This window comes from Pelmatolapia mariae, linkage group LG9, assembly GCF_036321145.2.
Source record: "Pelmatolapia mariae isolate MD_Pm_ZW linkage group LG9, Pm_UMD_F_2, whole genome shotgun sequence".
NCBI lineage: Eukaryota > Metazoa > Chordata > Actinopteri > Cichliformes > Cichlidae > Pelmatolapia > Pelmatolapia mariae.
Window position 1 is genome coordinate 26,106,170 of NC_086235.1, and position 25,016 is coordinate 26,131,185.

General features: G+C 39.9%; 1 protein-coding gene and 1 long non-coding RNA gene across 2 annotated transcripts in view; one reads left to right on the forward strand and one right to left on the reverse strand.

Moving 5' to 3' along the window:
- LOC134634170 (vascular cell adhesion protein 1-like) overlaps nt 1–25,016 on the reverse strand; it is a 383,264-nt gene that overhangs the window by 69,603 nt on the left and 288,645 nt on the right. The window lies entirely within an intron of this gene.
- On the forward strand, nt 22,492–23,066 carry LOC134634669 (uncharacterized). The gene is made up of 3 exons (XR_010094863.1): nt 22,492–22,567; nt 22,765–22,870; nt 23,019–23,066. It is a non-coding gene; the product is annotated as an uncharacterized LOC134634669 (long non-coding RNA).

Sequence of the window (25,016 nt, forward strand, 5' to 3'; positions counted from 1 at the left end):
ATCGCATGACATCGTTAGCAGCTTCTGACCACCAAACTGACCTTATTGCACCTTCTTAAACAGCATGTTCTCTTTCTGTTCTTCCTTCTTTCTAACATCGGCCGGGCGACACAGTTCACTGTAATTCTGCTAAAACTGCAAAATGAGAAAAATACACCTGGGCTTGTTTGGTAAGGAAACATTTTATTGCTTATATTAATATATTATGTCTTATATTATATATGGCTTATATTCAATAACTTTCTGCACTAAATGTTTATTTTTTTATCTTTGTTTTACTGCACTGACAGCTACATATAAAGTAGTCTTATTTACTGATGTTTTACTTTTAAATATGCGCCTTTATGTTATTATAATTTTTATATTTCAACTAATTTCAAGGCAAAACACTATGGGAAAGGACAAAAAATGTGTGGCTGCACAGGGGATGTTCTAATTATGCAGCTCGTATGTGAAATGAATTAAACTGATATTGACTGATTTTTATTTATTTATTGTGTGTGGGGGGTAAATCCAGGCAATCGAGCTCTGGCTGTGAACATTATGACAGTCGATGTGTTACTGATGGTCCTGTTTGTATCAGGTGAGGTATTCAATATTCCAAAGACTATTATTGGAGTTATTTTATATTGTGAATTGTGATGTGACTTTAAATTGAAATGCTTTAGGTAGAAAATGTTAACAACAGAGGAAAAACAGCACTTTGTTGGCAATTTCATGCACTACAGTAAACAGTTATTAAAACTCTGATTATGAAGAATTGCATCATACATCCACACAGCAGCTGCTGGTGGAAATGTTCCTGTCATCTATAGAATATCAAAATGTACAGACACATACAATGTGTTAATGGATTAATCATTAAATTGTGTTTACAGGTGCTTTGGCTGGTTGTAATAATAAAACAGCACTCTTCATAACTGCACCAAAGAAGCTGGAAGCACTGAGTGGATCTTGTTTGCAAATCCCATGTAGCTTCAGACCCAAAGATGAACAGAAATTTAACAGCACAAAAAATATCTTTGGAGTGTGGATTAAGAAGCAACCTGAATTTGGCAAAAATCCAAACAATGTGATCTTCAACAGTAGTGGAGCAGTTAGCATCTATCCAATGAGTGTTACTGGGAACCTGAGTCAGAGAGACTGCACCACTCTGTTTTCTAATTTAACCACCACATACACAGACACATACTTCTTCAGAGTAGAGAGAGAACCATTCAAGGCGACAGCTCGTTGTGATCCTCTTTAAATAACAGTCAGAGGTAACAGAGCTTTTTTTTTTCATTAATTTATTTGACCTATTGATAAACTAACAGCTAGGACTCACTATCTATTTTTTGATGTATTGTTTGATTGTGATCAATATCTGTTGAGCAAATTTTGTGTTACAGTCGTAATGATTGTCTCAGCATGACACTGAGAAGATTGTTTATTTTTATAAAATCTGCTCTGCTGTTATTTTAAGGACTTGATTACATTTATAAATCAAATTATGAATTTTGAATAGGTTTGCAGATTTGAATCAGTGGTACAAACTGCATTGTGATTTTATAATGAATATGTATGTGAAACCACAGATTCTCCTTGGAGGCCCAATATTACAATCTCAGGTGATCTGAAGGAGAAGGAGTCTGTCACTATAACCTGCTCAGCTCTCACTCCCTGTCCACACTCCCCTCCTCAACTCACCTGGAATCTCCAACAAGACTCTCACAACAAAATAGAGGAAAACACAGATGGAAGCTTTACAACTAAAATCCAGCAGACCATCACTCTGTCAGACACACATGATGGAAAGAAGATCAGCTGCTCTGCCAGATATCCTGTGAACTAAGGAAAAGACACCAAGACAGCAGAGACAGAAGAGACTCTCAGTGTTTCATGTACGACAGAATTTTTGGGGGAATGTGGAAGTTAGAAGGTTGATAAAAAGAAAAGAAAACAAAAGAAAAGAAAAAATATCCCCAAACCTTTTGGGAGGATGTATTTGAACAGTTTCTCGAACTGGTTTGACTGGAATGTGTTGCTGAATCCTGCAACATGATTTATGGCATGTCAGCTGTAATAAATAAATGTTATTCCTTTTACATATTTCATCAGATGCACCTGAAAACACCTCAGTATCTAGTTACGTCTTATTTTATTTATCTTTTATTTATTTATATGCTTGGAGGTTATGTGAAAAAGCTAACAGCGCTTGCATCTCTATGTCCACATTACTATGTCATGTTTCACTCACATAAAGTTTGTTTGTCTGTTAGGAAAACAGAATGTTCAACTGGGATCATTTCTTGGAGGAATCACTGTGATCATCTTACTGATCTGCTTGATTATCTGTGCTCGGTAAGTATGGCGTACTGAAGTAGAAAACACAATCAGTTACTGTTACTTAGCCTAAATGAGACGATAGTTATATTTTGCTTTCTCTTATGTTATTCAGGTGGTTAAAGTCAAAACATCAAACTAAACAACAGACTCAGGTAAGAAAATACTAAACATCTCTGTAGTTTACTAAACTGTTGATTATATACTATATTATATACTATTGTATATATTCTAAGATCAGTCGATTCACCTACCTTTAATATCTAAAAACACGATCAAGGATTGACTTAACACAAAGGCTCACCACTTTGTCGTGTTTGTTTTTTCTCAAGGAAGTACAGGAGAATGTCATTTAATAGATTTAATTTGCTTCAGCAGTTGAAATTACAAGTTTGCAGCACTCGACCTCGATGTGAAGTTAGCTGTCTGCCTTCACACAAAGGATGACCCTCAGATTAAGCCATACAGTTTCATACCACAACAATAACAAGTATTATTATATATCTTCTTCCGGAAGCAACATGGCAGTCCTGCTTTCTTCCTGCCAGGTGTTCTCCTCTCTCTCCTTCACGTCCAACCTTGTATCGTATCTGCTCCTTTCCTGGAATAACAGAAACAAGACACCTCCCTGCGAGTGTTGATTGTTAATATTATCCTACTGATTCTATTTATTATTTAAGTTCGGCCCAGAAAATATCATCCTGATATTAACCAGGGTGATGTGTAAGCATGTTCTGCAAAACCTCAGCACTTCTGCGTCAATCACAATAATTCAATACAGTCATAGCGCTGTAGCATTTGACACAGAGTGCCAACTGTTAATGAGCACATAGCAATGTGCATATAAAAAAATCATTAAAAAACAGCTTTATTTATTCATTTTATTCATAACAAATCCCTCCTTTCACATGTATTCTATGTGTGATTTAAAATAACATGTTTTGTTCAGCCTGCCATCCCACAACTTCCCGTTCAGTGTGATACTCAGCCTTTCAGCCTTTCTCTCTTAAATGGAGTGGAATCCTTTGCTCAAGTCCGTGCTAAATCAGCTGTAGGCCTCCTTTGCTGAGTCACAGATGTCCTTTTTTGGTTTGTTTTATAGATTCAAGCACATGAAGAGCCGTTTGTTGAAGAGCCAGCAAGTCAAACAGAAGGAGAAGAAGAAAACATCCATTATGAAGAGATCGACTTGTTTTCACTGGGATATAAAGCATCCTCTGACTCAGTGCAGGACAGAGGACATCAGCAGGATACGGTGTATTCACAGGTTAAATTCAGTGAGCCAAAAACAGCTTAACAGAGGGTGCTCATGCCCAACAGGAACTCTTCTCTCAAGTGAAGAAAAAATGAGAACTGTTGCAAAATAACATTTCATTAAGAAAGAGTGTTAAAAAAGAAAAGCACACATTGGAACCGTAAATAAGTCATTTTCACTCCACGGTTAAGTGAAATAAAACTAAATACCTCCTGGAAGCCTTTTTTTATGTTCAGTGCATTCTGCTAATGTCATACAGGTGTTTTGAGATTTTGAATTCTAATTATTAATCTGTGTAAAAAAGAAGTTACATACATGACTTTTCTCTATGCTTACAACATTGTGCAATGACTGCCTGCAGGAGCAAGTGGGGGTCATATGATTTTGGGGTTTTTCTCTGTATATATAGGTTGTAGGGTCAGCCTTACAATATAAAGTGCCTTGAGGTGACTGTTGTTGTGATTTGATGCTTTATAAATAAAATTGAACTAAAATTGAATTTAGAATTGTCACTTTCAGCCAACAGTCAGCTGGGAGTCCTTCTTCTCCTTGGGCGTATCTTTTCCACTATAAACTTTCACTGAATTGCAAAGTGTCACCAAGAGATGGCGCTTTTTTCAAAACAAATTTGACTTGGATAGTTACCAAGAGAAGATTTTCTCAATATTATTGTAGGGTGTTTACATTATAACATAAGGCACCTTGAGGTCACTGTGTGTTATATAAATAAAACTGAATTGAATTGAATTACTTGAATTCTTTTGATAGTTTTTGTTTGTAAAAATCTTCACTCAATAATACGAATTAGCATTGGGGCCACTGGGGGGAAAAAAGTAGGGAAGTGTTTTTTTGAGTATTTTTTTTCATTATATGATCATTATGCTATGATGATGATGATGCCTTGATTGCACAAGAGAATCAAGAAACAATACAGAAAATGTATAAAACACATATCAGTTGTCAATATTGCTTCATTGCAGTGTTAAAAAATTCTAGCCTGTGAAACTGGCAGCGATGTTTGCATTGTCACTCATCAAGACCAGATTGATTGCAAAAACTAATTCTTTCTCTCTGTCAGCACATGGAGTTTTTGTAGTATAACTAACTAACTAGCTTAACTAGTTAAAAAAATACTGCAGGGTGGACACTTATTTGTGGGACATGTACCACCATTTTTGAACTAGAGTATTAAAATGAATCACAAAGGTGATTTACTAAGATTAACAGCAGACTACTTAAGTAATGCCATCCAAAAAGCAAGCAGGCATGACAGTGATCGTTACCTGTTAATTTATTTGGAAAGCGTAAACAGCGAGGATTACCAGTAGTTTAAACATAGTGACAGAGTAGTGCTCTCTGCGTTTAGTGTCAAACGTTTGTGCTGCAAAAATTGTTGTTTTTAATTCTGTTTAAAATAGAACTTTATAGAACTCTTAGAAATGTTATGATTTCTAAGCAGGCTCTCGTTTTGAGCAATGAAAGACCGGGGGAGGCCTGCTTTAACCTGATCCATGTGAAACAGCTGTTGGGGGGCTATGACACCCCCTTCTCCTGAAGCCAGCAATCAGAGAGAAACCGAAAGTTTTAACCCATGGCCGCATCTGTAGCTCCTCCTTGGACCGTCAGTAGAGTAGTTAGAGAGAACAGGTGTCCCTGTCTTCAGCGAATGAGAAATATAACTAACTACCTTCTGAAACTTATAGAGTTTTTGAAATCTCAAGCTCTTCTCTTAGCCCTTGGCACTTCTCCACCTTCTCGTGTCCCTTCTTCCTGATGTTGCTGTCTTTCGGTATCGCTACGTCCATCCCTACGGTCGTCTTCCTCTGCTTGTCCACTACTACTATGTCCAGTTGGCCACCACCATTTTGTCCGTCTGTATCTGGAAGTCCCACAGGATCTTAGCACAGGGACGTCTCTCATTTTGACTTCAGGACTTCCAGGCCATACTTGGCACAGATGTTTCTGTACACTTTGTTGGCCACTTTGTTACAGTGCTCTGTGTATACCCTGCCTGCTAGCATCTTGCACCCTCCTGTTATGTGCTGGGTTGTCTCAGGGGCATCTTTACACAGCCTCCTCCTGGGGTCTTGCCTGGTGTGATAAATCCCAGCCTCTATGGATCTTGTGCTCAGAGCTTGTTCCTGTGTTCCCATGATAAATGCCTCTGTGCTGTCTTTTGGTTCAGCTTTGTCCAGCCACTGGTAGGACTTCTGGATATCACCCACTTCCTCTATCCACTGGTGGTACGTACCGTGCAGGAGCCTGTCCTTCCATTATGGTTCCTCCTCTTGCTCCTCCTTCTTGGGTTTCAGATGCCTCAGGTATCCACAGAGCACACGGCTGGTCGTGGCCATCTTCCTGATGTACTTATGAATGTTCGTTGTCTAATCCTGGACTGTGGTACTGACACTCAGAAGTCCCCGGCCTCCTTCCAATAGTTGTTAACTATTTGAGATGGGGTTTTTTGTAATGTGTGGCCTGTAATTTTTTTAATGAAAAAAACCTAGTAGATTGACTGATTAGGATTTTATAATTTTGTATTTTGAAAAGGAAAATTTGAAATTTGTCATTTAGCGTGCCTGGATAAACCTTATTGAAGCAGAAGGTGGGATTTAACAGAAATTGCTTATATTTCCAACCGTATCCTATTAATTGTGACCTTAGCCTCCAAATTTAGATTTCTGGGTTCATTAACTAATTATTGAGTTCACATGTAAAATGACTTCGGTCTATAAAATCCCCTACTTGGTGTTGCTGTTCAATAATCAAGCTGTACTTACTGTTACTGCGCCCTTTCTCACACTTTGTGATTATTTTTAGTGCTCAGTCACTGTAGATGTTCTAAAAGAGAAATTTAAATATATGATTAGGTCAAAGTGACTTGACTGTATTTTGAGGAAGTTGGTCAAAAGAGTCTTGTAAGCAAAATTTCTGCTTTGGGTTCTCACGCTTTACTCTCCACTCACTCTGACGGAAGTGTTTGAAGTCCTTCACTTGGTGCAGCAACTCATCCCTGACCGCAAGTGGGTACTCCACCCTTGGTCATGAATCCAGTGCATGGTGGAGACTATAACTTTATAAAGCTAACAAAATCGCATCATGTGCAAAATATAAGATAAAATCCTGATGGCACCAAAGTACAGAGCCTCCACTACCTGGCATTTGTACTAAGTGTGTGCTAGTTGAATGGGTGGAGGACATTTACAGGAACTAAAAAAGCAGAACATTTACTCAGCACTCACCATAACAAACAGATATAGACTGTCAACACCAGAAATGCTTAGAGAACAAAAGCCTGTCACTCCTGTTTCTGTAGAAAAGATTCCAATCAGCATCATTAATGCTCGTCTCGGCAGCTCAACTGGGTGAAGAACTGATTTCTATGTCACTTTCATCTCTTGTAGTAGTTGACTACTGCACATAGTAGGCCTTTTGTTTGCGCAGTACCTTTGTGAAATCTGATATCATATATGCTGTACTGTTCTGTGCAGTGCTGTGAACGTTTTTAGTGCTGTTTATCTTTTTATTATCTTTATTTAACCAGGAAAAAATATCCTTTGAGATTCAAAAATCTCTTTTACAAGGATGTCCTGGATATCAAGTATCAAGCAAGTACCTGCACTATAGTTTTCTATACACTTAAAATACACACAAATATAGGTGCTGTTACAGTAGAACCGACTCTGGAAATGACCACCCTAAGAGTAAACATAAAATTGTCATGGTCCTTCACTTCTGCCATTTTTTATTTCTCGCTCTCTACGTTGGCTTTCTCTCTCTTCTCTCTCTGCTGGTGTGTGTGTGTGGTTCCCCACCCGGCCTGACACATCTGCAGTAATCAACTCACCTGCTCCCCATCTGGTGATCAGTTAGTACCCTTTAAATACAGAGGATGTTCCTTGAGGCGACTTTTGTTGTGATTTGGCGCTATATAAATAAAATTGAATTGAATTGTTTTTTGCAGTCAAGTTTTGGAGACTACTTTGGAGAATACTCTACTAGGCTACTTGCTTGGATTACTTTACAAAAAGATTGTGGATTTTTCCCTGTTTAAAGACACTGTAAATAGTTCCTGCACTTCACTGTAAATAAACTCACAGTATTGGCATTGTGAGTCTCACGTTTGGGTCCTTCCTGATCTAAAGTTATGAAAAAAATAGTAGTTCTTAGATGAGGAATACACTTGTAGAGTTCATAAGTTTTGATTAAATAAGTGAACATTTTGACCACCCTGGTTTACACACTATAAAGGTAGCTTACCATTTCTGTGGTAATTTAATGTTTAAAAACAATTACAAATTAAACATTTTCATGAAGTGAGAAAAACTCAGTTGTCTTCCTTATTTAAAGGAAGAACAGTAACTTTGGACAGCAGATCTGTTGGTTTTCATTTTTGTAAAACAATGGATCCAAAAATCTAAACAGATGAAAGACAAAAGTGGAATACAGAATAACAAACATGATTTTTTTGTTTTTTCTGCCTGTCCCGTCTGGCACTGTAGCAATCAGTATTATTGTCTGAAGGCCAAGAAAAATGTCCAACAGATTTATTGTCCCAAGTGGATCATTACAGGTTAGCCATACTGTTCCACTCGAGTGTCATAGTTTGTTCAATCTTTATTATATATATATCTATATATCTATCTCTCTCTCTCTATATATATATATAAATCTTCAGCAGTCAGTGACAGACTCCACACCCATCACTCACATAGGGCTTTATTCACAAACAGTGTGTATGCCAAATCACTTCTTAACCTAAGTGGACAAGAGTTACTTGTACAAATTTGAGATTCAGCAAGACTTTTTTACCTGAATTATTTTCATTTTCAAGGATTAAATTTAATTTTCTGTTTTGTGATTCAGGTTTTAGAGACTTCGAACTGTTTCTCCCTTTAAAGCACTTTGGGTCATACTGTAGTTTGGTTTACTAAAAGCTTCTATTGGCTTAGTCCATACACAGACACAAGTGATGTCTTAGAAAGTGTGAACACACAACTTCAAAATAAAAAAAAATTATACTTTTAATATATTTTATTTGTACTTTAAATAGTGTTTGGTACAGACTTGCCAGTAGCTTCTGTGCTGGTGCATCATGCTGCTCAAAGCACAGCTAACATGTTGTGACATTTACTGATAGAAGTTATAAAATAATTAATCTTTACAAAAAATAAGCAAAGGTGTCAAGAATCAGCTGTCAGCTCTTTGCTGCACAGCAACCAGACTGTACTTACTGTGGTGTTACTGTGAAGTTTCTTGTGTGATGTGAGTAGTTTGGTGCTGATGGAGTCACTCCAAATGTGGTCAAAGACAAAGAAAAAGGTTTTGTGCTGTTGTTGTCACTGAGTGGCTGCACTGATGGATGACACATGAAGTAAAACCAGAAACTTTGGGGTACTTTGAGGAAGTTGGCCAAAAAGGTTCTGCAGACATATTTTCTGCAAATGATGTGAGTTCAGTTGCATAGCTCTCGGCAACAATTTTCTTCTTCTTTCTACTTAAGGGGCCTGGGACAGTGTTCACTGGTTCTTTTTGTAGTGTTTGTTTTAGAATTTTTTTTTAGAGTAACTTTAGATGTATAAATTCAGAGCTCCTCGAAATACTTCCATCAGCCACATTTGGGGCTGTGCAAGACCCATGTGGATGTCAAGACTGTTTCAGTTTAACTCAAGGATCAATAGTATTTGTCATGGTCCCCGTGCCTCGCCGGCTGACTCCGTCTTAGGCAACACATTTTGTTTTTGTTTTTGTTCTCTCTCTCTCTCTCTTCTGCTGTGCTGGTGCTCATTGCGGGCTCCCACCCCAGGCCCACGCCCCTGTGCTCATTATCGCACCTATCGCTGATTCCAGTAATCAGGAGAGCTTCTTAAGATGGCAGACCTATGCTACTCTTCGCTTGATCGTTGACCCATCAGCGTCAGTCATTCTGCAGTCAGCAAATCTGAATCTGTAAGTCTCTGTGTGTTTTATTAGTGTGGATGCTGATTAAGCATCCACAGTATTATTCTACTTTTCATCTTCTGTACGTTTTGTGTACGGTATTTCCTTCAACACCGTTCAACTTAGAAAAACCATTCAACCACCATTAGGTTCCTCTTTTTTTTTAGACATGTGTGCTTGTATTTTTCTCATTTTTAACTTTTATATTTTTCAAATTATTCTCCCTTATTCAGCAAAAAATTACAATGTATTTCAATGGGAGAATCTTCAAATTTTCATTCAACTTACTCCTCTTTCAACTCTAACTACTTCCACATACACTGACCTAGAGCCACCATTCAAACTTTAAAATGAAACCAAGACATTGAACTATCCAGCTTGTATTTATCTTTTCAATATCTTTTATACTTTTTCTTCAGTCCCAGTTTAGGTTTCATGCTTTTTTTCACCAGTTTCGGAGTTTATAATGGGTGTGTATGGGACGGAATGTTGGAGGTTAGAATGAGACAGTTCAACTGCCAGGAAAAAAACGTATCTTAAAATCTTCTCTTTCAACTCCTGCTGTGCCCACAGCGTTTGGTCTACAGCCATCATTTTACCCTCAAAACGTAGCCATCATTGCTCTCTTTTATCCAATATTATCAATATTGTAATAGATGTTATTGTTCTTTCATAAATGTCACCAATGCACAGCCCCCTCCATGCAACTCTTCCATAGAGTCAAATGTTAAAATGGCTCCCAAAACTCGTTTGAAAATCAGAAGTACAGGCTGCCTTTACACTGTCACCACGTCCATATAATAAACTCGACTGACATGAAAACTGAGAATTCTGTAGACTGGACATTGCTGACGCTCATGGTGAAAGATTTTTTTCAGTACAAGTTGTACTTTTGTATTGGGAAGCATTTGTTTCAGAGTGACTTTTCTGTTTATTTAAACCAGCTGCAGACAGGCGCATGTCTGTGTGTCTAGCTGTGTCCCAAAACGTAGGCTGCATCCTGCAGAGGACCTACGTGGGCCCGGGCCGGGTCTCTCGAAGACCGAGAAGGCTGGAAGTGCGAGGCTTGTGAAATGGGACAGTCTAGCCTTCACATTTGCGTCACCAGCTGTTCCCGCCCTTAACGCTTTCTCCCCCTTGGTGAAATGATGGATGCTGTTGAAAATCTCGCTATTTTTGTCTTGTTTTTGTTAATTGAAGAGCTACAACAAATCAGTCCTCTGCAACGACTGATTTGTTGTAGCTTATCTCTGACTAAGAGATAACCGAGTTCAGGTACAGTGAAAATACATGTCTTCATTTTTTTTTCCCCATCGTTGATGTACGTATTTGAAATCTGTTTACTAGCTAAATAAAACTCAGATGTAGACGTGATTTTATTTGCTGTTATATCTTTTACAGTGAACCAGTGCAACCTAACCTGGGTGTCTGTTGTCTTGTGTAGTTTGGGAGATGATTGAATGTTGGGGTGGGTACAGTTTCCTCTGCGGTGGGGTAGGGTGGGCTTCCCCGGGTCCTGTGGGGCTTGGCGGTGCTGCTGCCATAGGCCCCGGTCTGGATGGGCCTGGGCTCCCTTGCCTTGGTGGGTACCAGAGGACGGGGGTGCCTACTGGGGTCAGCGGGGGAGCTGGCCCTCGGGAGGGGCATCTTGCCCCTCCCTTCTTTTCCTCCCCATCCCCGGCTGCCTCCCTCTTCCCGCTCCACCACACCCACCCACACAGGTAGGGCCTTGGGGTGCGGGTGTGTCACCAGGGTGCAGGGGAGGCATTCCCCCCCCCCCGTCCCCTTCTGGCCACCTGTGCCTCAATTTTATTCCACAACTTAGACATCCACATTCCTCACACTCTCATAACACACACACATATATAGGGCCTTGAGGGTGACCACGTTAACGGCGTCCAGTGGACGGTCTGTGTATTCAACCCTACCTCTGGCACCGGTGCCCACCTCTCAAATTTAAATCCATGTAGACATTGAGGGTTCTCGGGAGGGGCCGTGCTAACACCTGCTGCTCTCTGGCAGCAGCACCATGCCCTCCCTTGTTTAAAATGCACTTTAGAACAACACGCAGCAACACTACACATGAGCGGGAGGAGGGAGGTATGGGGTCTTCACACACCCCCGTTCTCTACTAGCCATCGGGGCGGGGGGGCTGGGAGGAGGTGTTGGCTGTCCGATGGGCCTCCCTGCTGCCGCGGAGCCTGGGGCGGTCTGCTTGCCTCCACCCCGGGGGAAAGGGTCACATCTCTTGGGTCTGGATGCCGTTTCCCCCTCTGGGGGTGAGGGTACCTGGACCCGGGGTATAGAGTATGTTTGGGGAGTGTGATTGTGTGTACATGTTTGTGTCTGTGTGTGCCTGTTTGTCTGTGTCTATATGTCAGGTCGGGTCTTAGACTCCACCTCTCTGGGAACACCCAGGCCCTCCAAAGTGTGGAGGTCTATCTCCCCTCACCACACTCCCTGCCAGTGACTGATGCCCTCAGGGGTTGGTGCATTGGTGGTTCTTGGTGTCCGGGGCTGGGCGCTCAGGTATGCACCAGCTCACTCCCGGTGGCTACTTGGCGGGGCTTGGTGCCTGTTGCTTGGTCAGGCCTCTTCCGGGGCAAAGGGGACCCCCCGGGCCTCCGGCCTCGGGGTCTGCGGCTCGGTTCACTCTGGCACAGCTGGCTGCCGGCAGAGTCGGCGGGCACGCCAGTGCAGCCCCCTCTGGCTTCTGCTCCGTGGCTACTGGGTGACCCCTCGTCTGGGGATCTCCTCAGCCCTTCCCAGGAGGGTGGCACGGATGCCCCTCCGGTGGTCCACCTTGGGCTCTCGCACTCTGGGGCCTCTGGATGTCTGAAGCCTGGATCTTCTCCATGCCTTCTCCAGATTTTTTTTTTCTTTTTCTCTTTGTCTTTGTAAGTGCCCTTTCTCACTGTCCCTCTTCCCTTCTGTTTTTCTTTTCCTTCCTCTCTTTCCTATCCCCCAGTCATGTCTGTCCCATCTGTAACAACCGAAAATAAAATAAATAATAACAACAAAGGTTGATCAAATGGACCAATACGGCAATGCCATGATGATCCATTTGGCAAAATAAATCCATTTGGTATCCTTGTTGGTCTTCAGACAACAATTCTGACGGCTAAAGAACCAAATGGGACAGACAAAAAAAAAAAGAACCAGTGCATTTTACTTAAGTATAAGAATCAAAATAATGTTTTGATATGTAAAACTTTTTTTAAGAAGAACAACAGCAAACACATGATTGGGGTGCCACAATTGAGGTCCTTGTGTTTCTTTTCTGGCTGGCAAGTGGAGCATCCTACAGAGTCGTTTCCAGGGTGTTTGCAATACCTCATTCCACTGTTCACCGCATCATCCACAGGGTCACAGAGGAGGTGGTGGCTATTCGGCATCAGGTCATCCACCTCCCTCAGACTCCTGAAGACCTAGATGTCATGTCTCATGGGGTTGCAGGGCTGGCAAGACACAGAGCCTTTTTAAAGGCTGCTGGTGCAATTGATGGCTGCCATGTTCGCATCAAGCCTCCCAGCGGCCCTGATGGTCAGTGCTACAGGAACAGGAAATTGTTCCCATCCATACTCCTGCAGGCGGTTTGTGACCATCTGGGCTGCTTCATCGACACATAAGTGGGCAGGCCTGGGTCCGTGCATAACTCCAGGGTGCTACGTAACAGCCCACTGTACCGGCAGGCCATTTACCCTTCTCCAGGGCATTTTATCCTTGCAGATGGAGGGTACCCATGTCTCCAACATCCACCCCCCATCACTCCGTACAAGAGGTCAGTTCAAGGTGTGGGACCCCAGCGCTTCAACTCTCATCATTCCAGGGCACGATCTATTATAGAGCGTGCTTTTGGAATGATGAAGATGAGGTTCCGGGCCATCTTCCTTCAAGCGCTGGAGGTGCACCCCACCTTTGTACCACATGTAAGTCAATACAATATAGTGCTGTTGTTTTTTGAATAATTATAATGACATAATGGGAACTTTAGTGTATGTACATAAACACCTTATTTAAAAAACAAAACATCTGTTTCAGGTCATAAATGCATGTGCTGTTCTGCACAACATCTCCCTCAGTGCAGGTGACGTTATGGACTCGGAGGATGTGCCCGAGGATGATGTGCAAGGTGATGGCAAGACCGGTTTGGAGGCAGTCAGTGGTGGTCTCCAGCTATCTGCTGAGGTGTCTGCCCTGGAGGAGCTACCCAGGACCACAATTATTTTTAACAGGCAAGTATTCTGTTAGTAGTGCATTTTTAAATATTACTTGTTATATCTTTATTAACAGGATTGTTTGCACCACTTTGTTTTCCATCTTTCTAAATACATCTTAGTGACATGGCAGCCGTCAGTTACATCAGCCCTGCAAACCCAAGTGACAGAAGATGCGGTGGACAGTGGAAACGAGCATCCCTAGACCTTCTGGAGATCACCCTGTATGATGCTCCACTTACTAGCTGGAAATACAAACCAAGGTCTCACTTGTATCACCTCCTTCGTCTCTCTAGTCCTGGTCCAGCACATTCAGCAGCACTGCCCGAGACTTCCTGCTCAGCCAAAGATCAGGCCTGGTTAAAAGTACCTTTGGGACATTCAGGTTAATAATAATTCTAAACAATTCAATTTTTTTGTTGTTTTTTTTCTATTTTTACTCTTTTCAGACATTTTAATTGTGTTAAGAAAATTTACGTTGTAGATAGTTTGTAAAAAAAAACAAACAAAAAAAACAATGCAAATAAAGGTGAAGCATTTACATTTTTATTCACAGAAATTTAATCTTTTTTTCTCAACAAGTTTTTCAAGCAAACCAAACAGTCTGTCCATTCTCTCTATTGTTTCCTCTGCTCTTCTTTCCTCCATTTCCCTCTGCAATCTCATGTCCTCTCTGATTAAATCCAACAACTCATCATCCCTGTCCTTTTTTTTCTCCCTTCTTTGCTCCACCTGGCCCCTCATCCTCCTGCTCTTCCTCATCCAACACTTGGTTACCCACTGCTGAACTGGGCCATGCAGTGTCCTCCTGGAAGGAGGCAAATAGGACTGGAGGCCTGGTAGAAGGCCTCTCTCCTAACACCTCATCCATGAGGGCAAACTGGGGCCATGTAGCAGCAGTGGGCTTACCGCTCACTCTCTCGCCTGACCCTGGATACTTGCAATCCTAAAGGCAGAGAAAATAAAAAGTGGCAGTTGACAAAAAAAAAAAAAAGCAACCGTACAGGTTTACATGAATAAGTTCATAACTAGTTAAAAACGCATATTTGAATACTGCTGTACATACTTTGATTTTTTTTTTTTTTTGGCCTGCAAAGGAGTGACTTTACCCTCCAGGCGCCTATTTTCTCAAGAATTGCCCTGACAGAAAATAATAAAACATATCAATGTTGTTAATTCCTGAACAGCATCCACAGCAAAATGTACAAACCTTGGACTAAAAGAAAGAATAAGCACTCTCCCTTATGCATAACAGATTAAAAACTGCATACTGTTGCTGTACCTCCGACCCACAGTGGCTGAGTTTTTAGCACCGGTGAAAAGGTGCTCATTGTCGCACCGGAGTTTCATGAAAGCAGTTGTCTGTTCCTTGCGCCCTAAAATATAAGAGGACATTGAAGTACAATCGACCATCTCACACTTCTGTTTGATCGGTTTTCTGTTTGAGGTTTATTCAGCTGTGTGAAAACTAAAACTCAATCTCAGCCAAACCGATTTACTCAGGAACAAATAAAACACTGAAAAAAAGCCAAACATTAAGATTTAGAAGTTATCTAAGTGACTTATATATCATGTTTAACCTGAGTAGTGAAAGACAGCACGGGGTTGGAAAACTGAAAACTAGCCAGTATTCTCGGCGGCTCCCGGTCAGCTATTGAGCTGGTGGGTAACAGACGTCTCCAAAAATGTCAGAGCACTTTTGCAAATATGCGATGTCTTGATAAACCACGTAGATATTTGAAGTTTACACATCTACATGAAAATATGTTAACAGTTTATTTTGTGACCCAGGAAGAGTAATATTAACTGACCTTTATGTTAAAAAAGAGAGGGACTGTACATCTACGTGACTGATGTACATACGTTTATGTCGTAAGTTTAACGACTGTAAAAATTACTTCCATTTACCTGCATTATTAACTTTACTTTAACATCTTAACATTTGTTTCGCTACTTCAAAAAACACTTACATTTAAAAATGTAGGTGTCTTCGGCCCAGTAGCGGTTTTTGATACGGGCGACACGGGCGGTTGCCCGGGGCGGTGTTGTGCCAAAGTAGTTACCCCCGGCAAAAATTATTTCCCCATTCACGAGAGCGCGCAAAGTAGGAGGAGCCACTTGCCCAGCTCCGTTCTGTACGCTACTTGTCACTGATCTGCAGTCGACGCAATAAAGAGAAAAAGCTGGAAAACAGCAGACTCGATAAATTTAATTTGAGTACAAGATTTTGGTTGCATATAAACTGAAAGGCGAGTATCCAGCGCTTTTCACGAAGAAAGAGAACTTTCTTCTCCGAAGAAAAGCTGCTATTTACGACATTGAAGGTAATAACAGCAACTTTGTAGCGTTTATAAATGTCATCAATACATATATATTAACACATATACAAAGGCATAATGTGTAGTCTTAATTTGCACTAACCGATTTAATTAGCTTGACCTTTCTTTGACCTAGTTAACCCCAGTTAATAGGCACATGGGCGTTTATTAAAGTAAAAGTTTTAAGGTTTGCTATTAAGTAGACAGCGTTAACTAAGAACTGTTTTTGTCCTTTTATATCTTAACTACAATATATTACGTCGTAATTACTTTTGGAGTGGTATGTGCCACACCCTTTTACGCAGGTGTACCCACTGTTATGTCTTTATGTCTTTAAATTACATATGTGGAAAATTACTGACAGCAGGAAATGTGGAATGAAACTACTTTGAAGTGATATTTGTATTAAAAATAACTCCATGATATCTGAAGGCCATTAGTAATAATGGCTTTACACATCCATCACTTTTTTAGTATCACTAATACAGTCTTGTGTGTGGCATAATCTTTTCGGTTTCTGAAGTAGTCATACTGTCATAATTATAGAGAACCAGTCCAATAGTCACCCCAAAATTATATCACATACATAATTGATTCATTACATTCAAGGTGTATTGTCATGACTTTTACCACATATAGACCTGTGGTTTAAACAGCTATGATAAACTTTTCTATTTTCTTGTTTATGTTTAGGGGAGCAGCTGTTTTACTGGCGCTACAAAGGCACAGACAAAACCATAAAGACAACGGTAGTCTGTGGGGCTGATGAGGCAAACACAATTTTTTCAGATTTTCATGCCAGTCCTACTGGGGCCCATTGCAGGCAAACAAAAACAAGAGAAGCCATTTCAAAGCGGTTCTACTGGCCAGGGATGTCAGTGGACATCAATAATTGGGTGGGTACTCCAAAACAAACTCTATGTAATTCTACTACAGCTAACTTATTTTAAGAGGAACACAACAATGTTTCTGTATCTCTCATAATAAGTTATGTAAACCTTGATCATCAACTCTTGTGTTTCTTATTGAATTGCTTTTATTTTTGATTAGGTTTCCCAGTGTGCACTTTGCCAGGCAAGTGCTGCAACAATTAAAAAACCAGTGGAATACATTCCGATAAAGGTTAGTCATCGACCATAGCAAATAATCACATTTAATCACACAATGTTTTCTTTGCTTAGAAACCTACTGATTATATACTTGAAAAAATTATAACAGTAGACTAGCATTCTGTGTAATTTCAGTATTATTAACTTAACTATGATTGTGTTTTTAAGGTCTCTCAGCCATTTGAACTGGTTGGGATGGACCTAATTGGAAAACTTACTGAAACCAACAATGGACATCAATACATATGTGTTTTTATTGATTATTTTACAAAATGGCCACAAGCATACCCTTTAAAGTCAAAATCAGCCGGGGAAGTGACAAACTGTCTCATAAAATTTGTCCACCAGTTCGAAGCCCCAAAAAGGATTCTTACTGACCAAGGCAAAGAATTTGTCAATTCTGTAAGTACTTTAGTCTTTGGCAAAAATATGTGAACTCATATTTGAATAATTTTTGGAAAATGGTTCATTTTCTGTTCTTTATAAATCTATTTTTGAGATATTAGTATGACAGCTGTTTATTTAAATTCTTATTGTAATGCGCTTATAGTCAGTGTATATTACTTGCTTTTGCAGCTCAACAAAAGGGTTTGCGGATTGTTAAAAATTAAAAGAAGCCTCTGCTCCCCCTATCACCCACAAACAAATGGGCTGGTGGAGAAAATGAATGGCACCATCCAGAGGTAAATTCTTGGAGTACATGTTATACATTTATGGGGGTTCCCTTCAACCAAAACATGAATGCATGACATTAAACTATTAAAAAATGTAAATGATCTTTCATATGAATGTCTTCTATGTGCTTTCATTGTCAGAGCCCTGTGCAAAGTTGTTGGCGACCATCCAGAAATGTGGGATGAGTATCTGGATGCTGTAATGTTTGGAATCAGAACTAAAAAGCAAGTGACCACCAAATACTCACCTTATTACCTAATGTTTGGCAGAGAGGCTCGCTATCCTTCCGAAATCCCAGAAGAGTTCATGGTATGTCTTTCTGTCTGTGACAAACTACACGAAAATCCCACACAACGAAACTTTTTTAGTTTTTGAGGCGCAGGGAGATCAGTTTCAATGGATGCTACATCACCACCATAAAAGCACTACACCACTGAATATTTTTATGGATTGTTCAAACCCTCAATAACAGTTTTCTTCATGTCCAATCAATCCCAAGATACACTGAATCTTTGCCAGCAATACATTGTGTCTTAAAACCTTACCAAAGACACTTAATGTAAATTTTCACTGTATTTCTCAGTTCTTTTATGTATTATCTGTGTATCTTACACAAATTATAGTAATGATAGACATGTATTTTGATTCAAAGGTTGATGAGAGTGTGGAAGACATTGTGGGGCAGGAGGAGCTGTCGGAAGACATTCAAAAGCATCAAAAGCTGTTGGAACTGGTGAAGGACAATGTGGTCAAAGCTCAGGAAAAAACAAAGGGCAAAATAAAAATGATGAAGAGAGATGTCGTCTTCAAAGTTGGTGACAAAGTTTTAAGAGCTAACATAAGAAGCCAGCAGAGGAAAGGGGGAAAACTTGAAGCAAACTTTTTAGGCCCTTACATTATTACAGCAATCCAAGGTAAAAGTGCAGATCTTCAGGATTCCAATGGGACAATCATTCCAAAAGTAAATATTGACCAACTAAAGTTAAGCAAAGACAGCATGCCAAGAGTGCCACACCGGGGTTTAAAGAAAACAGCAGCCACATTACTAACAGCACAACCAGGTCCAGCAGCACCACAAGCTGCAGCAGCACCAGCATCTGCTCTAGCTCCAAAGACTACAGCAGCACCAGTGGCGGGAGCACCACCACCACCTCCTCCTAGAGCTACTCAGGCTACAGCACCAATGGCATCACTTGCATCACTACCAGTTCAGACACAACATCCATCTCCAGTTCCACAAGGTATAGCAACAACGGTATCAGATCCAGAGTCAGGAGCAACAGCACAGAAAGAGAACAAACCACCAGAACCAGCCACAAGTGCTACAGCACCAGAACACGCTACAGCTCTACAAACCAAATCCCAAACAGCAGCAGAGCCAGCCTCACAGACCACAACAGCAGAGCCAGCCTCACAGACCACAACGGCAGCAGACTCAGCCTCACAGACCACAACGGCAGAGCCAGCCTCACAGACCACAACGGCAGAGCCAGCCTCACAGACCACAGCTCCAAATGCTACAACCACACAAGCCTCAGCTCCACAGATTACAGCCCAGCAATCTATAGCACAAACCATAGAAGCAACAGTTCCACTTGTGACACCAGCCCCAGCAACAGCCTCACAAGCTAGCCCTGCACCACCTCCAGCATCACCACGTCAAAGATACACTGAACCTGTTGCACAGAAATGTAAATATAATATTTTTTTATTTTTTTAAAAAGGACTTTTGTTCCTATGACAGTGTTTGTTTCAGTACTCTGTAGATCATGGCATAGCAAATTTTACACCTTTAACCAGATTTTTTAGGTATATTTCCTAAAAGAATCTTTAAATTCAATCTTTAATTTCCTTGTCTATTTTGTAGATGCATTGTTGATTAGAACTCGAGGCATCAAAACTATGAATGGACACATATGGAGCACTAACCCTAAAACAAATGATGTAGTAAACCAAAAAGTATGAAAGAACCAAAAATATTTTTTATATCTTAGATCAGGGGTGCCCAATCCCAGTCCTCGAGAGCTACTGTCCTGCAGCTTTTAGATGCATCCCTACTCCAACACAGCTGAATCAAATGGTTTGATTGCCTCTTCAGCATGCCATAAAGTTTGGCAAATGCCTGATAACAAGCCATTCATTTGATTCAGGTGTGTCGGAACAAGGATCCATCTAAAAGCTGCAGGACGGTAGCTCTCGAGGACTGGGATTGGGCACCCCTGCTCTAGGCCTTCTGTCAGTGAGCTTCATGGGGTAGTCACCTAAGATGATTGTCACTGCATGAAAAGCATGAACACACAGAAAAACACTGAATGGGAATGTGTGTCCCTAATTTTGACTAGTAGTGTATGTTCATCATTTTCTTCTTTTCTAAAATTGCTGTCGTATATGCTGTTAGTGACATAGAATGCCCACTACAAGCAGTATATTAATGTTGTGATAATGACTGCCTGCCAGCAATAGTCTGAAAGATCAAATACTCTTTAAGATGCTGCTTTTAACAGCCCAGAAATTGACACTCTATTTTAAAGATAATAATAATAGTTTTGGAGGAGAAAAATAACATTTTTCCAGAAATGGTTATGTAATGGTGAAGGCCACAGGTGCAAGCCTTGAACATGAGTATTTTAAAATCTATTCATGTAGCTTCAAGAAAAAACATAATTAAAATTTTTGTTGTAATAGGTGTTTCTGCTGGAAAAAAGATTTGATAGGGGGCAGGAGCATTTCTATTGCTATGTATTTAAATTCCTTTTCTTTTATTAATATGAATTTATTTAAATTTGTTTAGAGAACATTGTGTCACTTTACCCCCAAATAAAAGCAAATTTAAGTACTCTGTTTTTTTGTTAAACCATGTGCCCATTTTATCAGCGTCTTAAAAGTATTTACCCTGAAACACGTCTTTTGTCAGGCAACTACATAAGAAATTATGCATCTTAAATTTTGATTTACATTTTGTCCTGCTGACTTATCTCTTTTTCTCATTACTTTTTGCAGATATAATGGATGCCTGGGCTGGAAAGAGTCCTCATGTTCTACTCTCAAAAATTGGTGCTTACAAATTATTCTACTGGGATATCCAACAAATTGGTCCGGACATGGAGTTGGAAAGTGAGGTACAGTGATCTTTACTGACAACAATGCAACTATCAGTGTTTTATTACTTGACAACACTTAAAAAATGTTTACATTTTGTATTCGCAGTCTATTAATGCATATCTTGCGATCATGGTGAGACAATGCAATCGCCATAATTCAGCAAAAGCAGCATTCATCGATTCATTTTCAATGACTGCCATTTGGAAGAGAAAAGCTCCAAGACTCAAGGTAGGTATCTCTAGAAAGAATCTTGTGTGTATTGTTTAAGTACCTCGGATCATATCCACATCCAGATTTAGATTGGATAACAGCTTATGGAGAAAGAATGAATTGAGACTGGGGTTTGTAGATGTGGATAGTTTATTAGACTTGCCAGTTCTCTTTTGTTCTCTGCTTGTCTGGTTTCCTCCTTATTTTGTACACACTTCAATCAATGCTGAGATTTGCAAACATTTGGGCTAATATCTCTTTTGGAATCATCAACACTGCTTCATCTCTTAAATAGGTACCTTTTTATTCTCAAGTAATTCATACGTCACTGTTAAAGAGGCTTAAGAAAGCATTAAACATTATTTTGCAGATGGCACAATGATCGTGTTGAAAATGAGTGAAAATGAATTCCATGTCCAAAGAAAATCCTTAGAAAGACCTTTATTAGTCTTGGAGGAAGTAATGTGCAAAACCACTGATAAAAAATATAAGATAGTCCAGCTTCTTGCACAGTTTAAAGAAATGAGGGGTGAATCATGGCTGTTGCAGAGTACTATATAAGTGGATGATATATAATATATCATAAATTGCTTTAATAAAAAAAAGGACTCTAAACAACATGTTATTGCATTTCTTTTTTTTATGTCTGAAGTTAATATTTTTATTCTTTTGTTTCAATTTAAGATCAAACCCATGGAGCATGAAGTCATTCTGGGAATTCTGACAATTATAAGTATGATGTCAATCAAAAAATAAATGGTACTCAGAATTAAAAAACTAGCAGCAACAGGTTTAAATTTTTGTGTTGGCCTTCTGATATTGTGGTGTTATGGGTTAATTTTGCCTTTAAAGAGAAGTCTCCCCATGTTTCAATGTTTATTTGAGGACCTGATGTCTGTATGAGATGATGTTTTTATATTAGAAAATATAGCACGGGATAATAATGTTTAGTAGTTGCATAAAGTGTTGTGGAGGTTTAGCAATAAAACATCAGACAAATTTCTAAAATAATTTCACATAGGATATACATGTGTGAATTTCATCTTTGCTTCTCCTCCACATCTCTTCAAAGTGTACTGTGTGAGTGATTGATTTCTATATCATGGGAGGAAACCGGAAAACAAAAGCACAAGTAATTGTCCACGGAAATGCGTTGTAGACTTTTAAAAAGTTATGATTTTAACAAAACAGTGTGGTCAGTGTTCTTAACTTGATGTTCAACAGACACTTAAGCTCTCCATACTGTTAGCCTTTTTGTGTCACCAAAATTTAAAAACATGTTATTTGTTTTTATTGTACTTGTCTTTCAGGGCATTCATGCGAAAAAAAGGATGCAACGTCTCAAGGTGGACTTGTGACACAGTCAAACACCCAAAACAAGTGGACGCTACCTCATGTGGAGTCTTTGCATTGAAAGTACGAGTCTTAACCGTAATGCATACACATATACGAGAATATTGGAAATGTTGTGTTGTAATAAATGTTAATGACAGGAAAAGGAATATAAGATAATTACACAAGAGAATAAAGAAATTGATTCACAGAAATCAAATTTCTATAAAATAACATTTACGATATTAGCCTATTGAGTCATCTTAGAATCTCTTTTTCAGTTTGCTGAAAAGATCTTGCGAAAAGAGTCAATAGACTTTCCATCTACAAAAAAGGCCGTAAACACACACAGGCTGCAAATTGCCACCACTCTCCTCCTAGAGACAGGTAACTCATTTTCCACCATTCAGTGTTCTGACATCATGAATATTTTTATCATGATGGCTGTAGAAACAAACCATATAGTTGTTTGAATGAAGTAATAAGTGCAGTAGGTAGTATACTCTATGTGCTATTTTTTCACTTTTTAAAACAGATGACCTGACAAACATCTGTTATTTCTGCGGGGAAGAAGAGCATGAAACTGACAATAAATGGGTAATGTCATCATGAATGACTGCTAAATGTTATGATCAATTCCCATAAATGAAATTTTAACATTGGGATTTGTATTTATTTATTTTTTACAGATTCAGTGTGAGATGTGTTTGCGGTGGTTCCACCAGCTCTGCTTGAAAAGCCCACCACCAGAAGACGTGTTTATTTGTTTCGCTTGTACATAGTTGACACTAAAGTTGCACAGCTAGTGTTCTTATGGCACACATTGTTGAGAACACTCATATCTACATGTATAGATGTAGATGTTAAATTAAGAAGTCTAAAAAAATTAAAATGGTCTCCAAAGTTTCTGTAGTTATTAGTTATACTGTGACTTATTTTGAAAATAAACTCTTTCATGATTGCAATGCCAATGTGCATTATTTATCGGGGGCAGACGCTGCCACACAGCCTGATAAAATCTGTATCCCTCCATAACTTTTGCTGTGAAGAAGAAATCCTCTCCAAAGTTACTGTAGTTATTGGCTATACTGTGACTTATTTTGCAAATATACCCTTTGTGATAGCAACGCCAATATGGATTACAGATGGGGGGGGCACACATTTTGGCAGCCGATGCCACACAGCCTGATAAAATCTGTATCCCTCCATAACTTTTGCTGTGAAGAAGAATTCGTCTCCAAAGTTACTGTGCTTATTGGTTATACTGTGACTTATTTTGCAAATATACCCTTTGTGATAGCAACGCCAATATGGATTACAGATGGGGGGGGCACACATTTTGGCAGCCGATGCCACACAGCCTGATAAATTTTGTACCCCTCCATAACTTTTGCTGTGAAGAAGAAATCGTCTCCAAAGTTACTGTGCTTATTGGTTATACTGTGATTGATTTTGCAAATAAACTCCTTCGTGATAGCTTCGCTACAAAGTGTAAACCGAGTGTAAATTCACCGGAGAGCGACGTGTTGCCATGATCGCGTCTGGTTTTACAGTATTATAGTATCAAAGTCTTTTTCTAGACAAAGTATTCCCAGCAGGTTATTTCAGTGTACCTGGGAATACTTTAATACAGTTTAAGGTAAATTGTCTTCCACACGGCACATTACAATGTGACGAAACTAATATTAAATTCATCGAGTCTGCTGTTTTCCAGCTTTTACTCTTTATTGCGTCGACTGCAGATCAGTGACAAGTAGCGTACAGAACGGAGCTGGGCAAGTGGCTCCTCCTACTTTGCGCGCTCTCGTGAATGGGGAAACAATTTTTGCCGGGGGTAACTACTTTGGCACAACAGTGGCATTGTGGTGGGGGGCGGCATCACGGGCATCGGAAAAAATAAATAAATCAATAAATAATTGCTCGTACTCAAGCTGCCCCGACCTCATGCCAGCGCATATTGGGAATGGCATAGGCACCGATCGGTTTTCTACCGCCCGTTTGCTGGGAGTAAGGGCGCCCTCCGTTTGCGAGGTGCGCCTGCTGCTTGCGGCACAGGGAGGAGAGGGCGGAGCGGCGGGGGATTCTCTGACCGGCTGGAGCAGCATCTAATAACCAACTCGCAAAATAAAACAAAATAAAAACAAACCAGCAAACATGAAAATACCAGACATCATGATACAGACTTATAATTTGCATAATTATAAAGTTTTTTCGAAATTCTATAAAGTTAGCGCGAGAGCCCTCGGTGCGCCTGCTTGCTGCTGAAGTCAAAGTAAACTTTATTGTCATCTCCGCTACATACAGTCCAGTATATAGAGAGATGAGACGACGAGGCTCCAGTTACAGCAGTGCAAGTAAACAAACAATAAATATAAGAAGAGTAAGAAAATAAATATACACTTTAGGACCAGGGGTAAAGGGATCAATAACAATTTAAAATTTATAATTTACAATTTGATGATTTAAAGTCTCACACACAACCCGTCGACAGGGGAGGGGCCGGCTGCTTTCAAGTAGAGCACATTTCATTCAT